Source organism: Papaver somniferum, chromosome 8 (assembly GCF_003573695.1).
Source record: "Papaver somniferum cultivar HN1 chromosome 8, ASM357369v1, whole genome shotgun sequence".
Taxonomy (NCBI): Eukaryota; Viridiplantae; Streptophyta; class Magnoliopsida; order Ranunculales; family Papaveraceae; genus Papaver; species Papaver somniferum.
In genome coordinates, this window is record NC_039365.1 from 89,681,300 (window position 1) to 89,687,573 (window position 6,274).

General features: G+C 41.3%; 1 long non-coding RNA gene across 1 annotated transcript; it reads right to left on the reverse strand.

Annotated features, from left to right (window-relative positions):
* Nucleotides 1-2,729: 2,729 nt before the first annotated feature.
* LOC113301573 lies at nucleotides 2,730-4,012 on the reverse strand. Its single transcript, XR_003336380.1, has 3 exons — nucleotides 3,969-4,012; nucleotides 3,768-3,890; nucleotides 2,730-2,876 (listed from the first exon to the last, which is right to left on the reverse strand). It is a non-coding gene; the product is annotated as an uncharacterized LOC113301573 (long non-coding RNA).
* Between the last annotated feature and the right edge of the window lie 2,262 nt (nucleotides 4,013-6,274).

Consider the following 6,274-nt stretch of genomic DNA (forward strand, 5'->3'; position numbering starts at 1 on the left):
GGTAAATAAAGACTGAACCACCTATTTCTCAAGTTATATTCACTTTTTTTTATCATTGAGACGATGTCGCATAACTAATTAGACTATTATGCATATACAAGAATTTCGAGTCGAGAACTAATTATCAAGTTAAGAGACTTCTCGAAATATAATGACTAAGCTTAATGAACATTTGTTCATACTTGATGAATTTCGGTTAAGGACAGATTATTATTCGGAATCAAACTCATGATTCAAGTTTTATTGTTCGAAAATAACCTGAAACAGTGATATGTGTCATTGATGTTATTTGGGAATGTTTCGAATCAATTTAGAGAGAAATATAGAACTATTATAGATTCAGATACAAGACAATGTTATCAGTCTCGCAAACTGGGAAAACTATTAGAAGTCTATATTTGTATTGCATGTACTCGTACACGATGCGGAGTAACTATATATCGACTTACAGATTTGTGGTTCACATATTCTTATGCACATCATGTGAAAATCTGTTTAACTCGTGAACCAGATTGGTATGCATACTCGTATGCAAACCATTTTCGAACTGTAGTTACGGAACCAGGATTAGTATTCAAACTAGTACACGTACCAAAATAGTTATGTGTTCCCGAACTCGGCTGTGTATCTAAACCGGTACACAAACCAAAATAATTCTGTGAACTCCGAAACCGGTGGTAGTCTTAAGATATCCATATCTGTACGCATACCTAAATAGTTGTGTTAACTTCGTAACTTGGTTTGGCTCATTAGCTTTTAAATCGGTACACGTATTAAACCAGAACTTGGTTTGACTGAACCGATTCACGAACGACAATGGTATTTGTACCTTGTACACCTGCTAACCATGTCAATTATTTTCAAGTGTGATCAAATTATTTTTATGAAATAATAGTATTTGATTAATTCTCTAAAAACACTAGACTTATTTGATCACATGATTATGACTCAAAATTAATGTCTTATGTATTCATGAAAATGAGTATCAAGCTTTTAAGCTCAAATCGCCTAGTTTCGTTAACCACGTTGAACATAGTCTTTATACACGGTTCGGTTACGATTTCACCTAACCAGAGTGTATATCTTTCTTATGTAAATCAGATTCAAAGATTCATCTAACGGTGGATATTGATTTCTTGGTTCCAAAGCTATCATAGCTTAAACCTAAAGCAATATATGCTTTAAATGTGTATAAAAGGAGAACTTCAAGCAATTGGGATCTTTGAATCCCGAAACTACTTTTTGGTGTGTCCTATTTGTATCTAGAGTTGTCCTCTTCCTAACGCTTTTAGGGTTTAACGACTACAAAGACTTCATAGGGATTCGTGAAGCCTGGTCTAGTTATCTTTCCTTGATAACTCGTGTATCCTGATCTTGATCGATTGTTGAGCTGCTCACTTGATCAAGATAGATAGAAATCATCAAAGTTCTATTCGTCTCAAACTTTGTTGATACCACAGGTTTTTATACTTGTGAGGTGAATAGTAATCTAGGACACACTTCGGGATGCATAAGTCCGGATTTTGAGGTTAGATATACTTTCTCTATTGCTATCGATTTTCATCACCTTTGATCAAACTATTTGATTGTAAAAGGAAATCATATATAGGATTAATCTGTGGGAGGCAGATTGGTTCAAAGTCTTTAATTGAGTTGAAGCATGATAGGTTTTAAAAACACCTCTTTAAGTATCGGTTGTTTATGCTTTCTTAGCTAGTTTTCTTGTGAAATTGTATTATTAGTTTTCTTTTATATTTTATGGGAATTTTGGAGCGTATTCCCGAAAAGAACACGAAATCGTCCAATTGGCCAACAAAAGAAGCAGAATTATCATTGCGTGGGAAACCACAACTGGCAGTCATGTGGGCGTTAAGAAGAAACCAGCTGAAATCCATTATGAATTATTGGAGGCGGTCAAGGAAGGCAGCCATTTGATTCTAAACGGGTTTTCTATAAGCACACACTCAGTACTAAGGGCCACCTGCCTAGCCTTTATACCCAGCAACAAGAAACCTAGGTCGAGTTAAAATGCTTCATACTATTGATAGTGGTTTTTAGCTTAGGGTTAAAATCGTAAAACCTTAGTCAAACAGTGGCATCACACTTGAGTAATGATGTCGCCACTAGCACATTTATTGAAACATTCAACATGTCTGCGTAAAATTGTCGGGGTACGTTTTTTATGTATATGCCATGCTCCACGGCAGGGCCCTCGGTACTGACTGGCATCATCTCTACACATTTCAGCCACGCATGCTAGCCAAACGTGCCAATGGCATGCCACGCCAGCCATATCTCCGCGCCAAAGGTAAGCCAACCATGCCAGCCTCACCACCGTGCCAATGGCATACAATGCCAGCCACATCTCCGCGCAAAAGGCATGCCAACTAGAGCTGGCAAACGGGCGGGACGGGTCTGGCTTGTGACCAACCCGCGGGTTACGGGTTAATACAAGCCTGAGCTCGCGGGTTGAAATTCTTCACGGGTGGTCATTTATCCCACCCGTGCCCGTCCCGGGTAAAGCTCGCGGGTTTACGGGTGCTCACGGGTTACCTGGTTTTTGTTGAGTCAACTCGCCAGAAATCGATTTCTGGGCTATTTCCTTCCACATTCAGGGCATCTAAAGTTCCTTTCCTACAAGCTACAACCTAAGTATCTAACATTCATCCAATTCATTTGGTATATCAATTCAAAAACTCAAAATTGCAAAACTAAACAAATTAGTCTTCTTAAAGAAACACAGACACAGTCACACAGATACTATCATAGTATCATACATTCATAACATCTCAACATCATCATCTTCATCATCAGCACTCATAACATCCTTGAAATGGTCTGGTTCTGGTAACTCTTGCTCTTGTACACTTGACATCCTGAAATGGATGGAGCGGCCACAAAGAACAAGTCAAAGAGTCATTCAGAAACATGAAAATTACATAAACAGAAATTGAAAAAATACATAGACAATGACATCCAACAAAACTATTATAGTACATGCATTTTCAAGTCATCCAAAACAATAACATCTAACAAAACAAACAAATCAAACAAATCCCCTAAATCTCTGTAAAGAATGAAAATTACCATAAAAGATAAAGAAGTCAAATTTTATTTGATTTAAATTTACAAAATGTACTTACAGATTTAGGGGACAACCACTTATCCAAACTGCTCAAACCAAAATTTAAATATTTCACTAGAACTCCAATCTACAAAACAAAAAGGATGCAAGTACAGCAGTAACAACACTGGTTTAAATGTAGAAAAATGCTGGTAATATGAATGATACTTCGAAAAAGATAAACAAGATAAACAAAGAAAGACCTTTTGTATATGATTTCAATCACATCAAGCATGTTAAATCTCAACCAAAATTCAAACTAAACTCATTCAATTTGAAGCTCATACAATTAATATCTCAAATTCACAAGCAAACTCTAAACTGCTCATTCAATTCCAACCCATTACCCATAGTACCATTACTATCATTTCAATTTCACAAGCAAAACTGTTGAATACGAATACAACAAATAAATCATGGAAGTATGGAACTGAACAACATGAGTACATGACCAAATCAAACAGATCTTGTATATATAATCATCAGATTCATCACCAATTACAATCATACAATAAACTAAAACATGTGAAATTCAAAAAAATCTTAATCAAATCAAATTCAAAATCAAACAGAATAACAGATCTACTAAGAACAAGTCAAACTGAAGACTGAACTCAAATCGAATGAAAAAAAAACATCTTACATATTATTAATCGAACAGAAAATCAATTCACTCTTCACGAACCCAGAAAATCAATTCGTTGTTGTATTCCTCCGATCTTCACGAGCCCAGAAAATCAATCCGCTCTTGTATTTCTCTTCAAGACTTCAAACAATTTGTTATTCAAGCAGGCTAATCAAAATATTTATATAAAGAAGAAAACAAATAAGAAAATCTGATTACCTGTCTTTGATCTTTAGATGAATCTAATAATTTTTCTGTCACTTTTGTGAATCTGTGAAGTTTACTCAGGAGAGTAGGAGACTCAGCAGCGCTGCAGCAGGGTCAGGGAAGAAGAAAAAAAGAGGAAGAAAGAAGAGGAAGGCGAGCTAGGGTTTTTTCCTTTTATATGAAGAGGAACGAACATGTTACATGACACGTAACAGATAACTGTGTCATTGTGTGACACGCAGCAGCCTAAGTGGCAGTGGGTGCGGACCGAGCCGGGTTACCCGCGGGTTGCACGGGACGGGACGGGTTAACCCGTTTCTTCACAAGCCACTAATTATACAACCCGCGCCCGTCTTGTGTAGTTACGATCCGGGACGGGCACGAGTTTTCACGGGACGGGACGGGCCAACCCGCGGGTTTTGGCTCGGATTGCCAGCTCTAATGCCAACATGCCAGCCACACCACCGTGCCAATGGCATGCCATGCCAGCCACATCTCCGCGCCAAAGGCATGCCAACCATGCCAGCCGCACCACCGTGCCAATGACATGCCATGCCAGCCACATCTCTGCGCCAAAGGCATGCCAACATGCCAGCCGAACCACCGTGCCAATGGCATGCCATGCCATGCCATGCCAGCCAAATCTCCGCGCCAAAGGCATGCCAACCATGCCATCCGCACCACCGTGCCAATGGCATGCCATGCCAGCCACATCTCCGCGCCAAAGGCATGCCAATCATGCCAAATGCACCTCCGCACCGAAGCCATGTCGGCCATACTCCATGCCGCTATCTGCCAAGCGAAGGGTTGCAACAATCAACGGCCACCCTTCCTTCTGAGATGCAAATCTCAGCCGCCCAAGTTCACCACCAAACGTGTGGCAACTTTTGGCCCAATGCCAAGCCCTAATTTTGGCCGCACCTAAACTATGCCAAAACCCTAATTTTGGCCGCACCTAAATCTATGCCAAAATCCTAGCTTGGCCGAGCCTAAATCATGCCAAAGCCACGCCGGCCATGCCTTCATGCCGCTGGCTGCCAAACGGAAGGTTGCAACAATCAACGACTATCCTTCCTCCTGAGATGTAAATCTCAGCTGTACAAACTTGCCACCAAACGACTTATGGAAATCTCTTGGCTATGGTGCCAACTCTTGGCCACGGTGCCAAAACCCTAATTTGGCCACGCCAAAGCCATGCAGTCCATGCCTCCATGCCGCTGGCTGCCAAATGGAAGGTTGCAACAATCAACAGCTATCCTTCCTCCTGAGATGCAGATCTCAGCCGTACAAACTTTCCACCAAACGACTTGTGGCAATCTCTTGGTGGTGCCAACTCTTGGCCACAGTACCAAAGCCCTAATTTTTCCACGACAAATCCATGTCGGCCATGCCTCCATACCGCTGTCTTCCAAACGGAAGGTTCCAACAATCAACGGCGATCCTTTCTCTTGAGATGCAGATCTTAGCCGTACAAACTTGCCACCAAACGACTTGTGGAAATCTCTTGGCCACGGTGCCAAAGCCCTAATTTGGCCACGCCAAAGCCATGCTTTCCATGCCTCCATGCCGCTGGCTGCCAAACAGAAGGTTGCAACAATCAACGGCTATCCTTCCTCCTGAGATGCAAATCTTAGCCGTACAAACTTGCCACCAAACGACTTGTGGAAATCTCTTGGATACAGTGCCAACTCTTGGCCACGGTGCCAAAGCCTTAATTTGGCCACGCCAAAGCCATGCCGGCCATGCCTCCATGCCGCTGGCTGCCAAACGGAAGGTTACAACAATCAACGGCTATCCTTCCTCCTGAGATGCAGATATTAGCCGTACAAAATTGCCACCAAACAACTTGTGGAAACCTTTCGCTACGCTGCCAACTCTTTGGCCACGATACATACTTAGCTATACCAATTCTTTGGTCACAGCACCAAACCCTAATTAGCCACGCCTAAAGCATGCGCAAGCCATGCCAGCACCGTGGCCACACCACTGACTACCAACGGAATGTAACCACAATCAACGACTAACATTCCTCTCGAGATATAAAATCTCGGCCGTCGAAAGTCACCACTGTTCATTGCTCGGTCGAACTCGCATGCGCTGCTATCTCAAGTATGTTTGTCAATGTTAGTGATCAAAACTATAAGTCTTGATTTCTATATACTGTAGCTAAGTATCGGACTAGGATAGAAAGTGTAGTTGAGCTCAAGGACTTCATGGCGATTTATCATACAAGAAGAAGAACTACTCAAGTAACCGGTGGAACTTCTCGAAAAAAAGGTGTGTGAAGTATTGAACTTATCTGTCACTCAAAGGTCTAT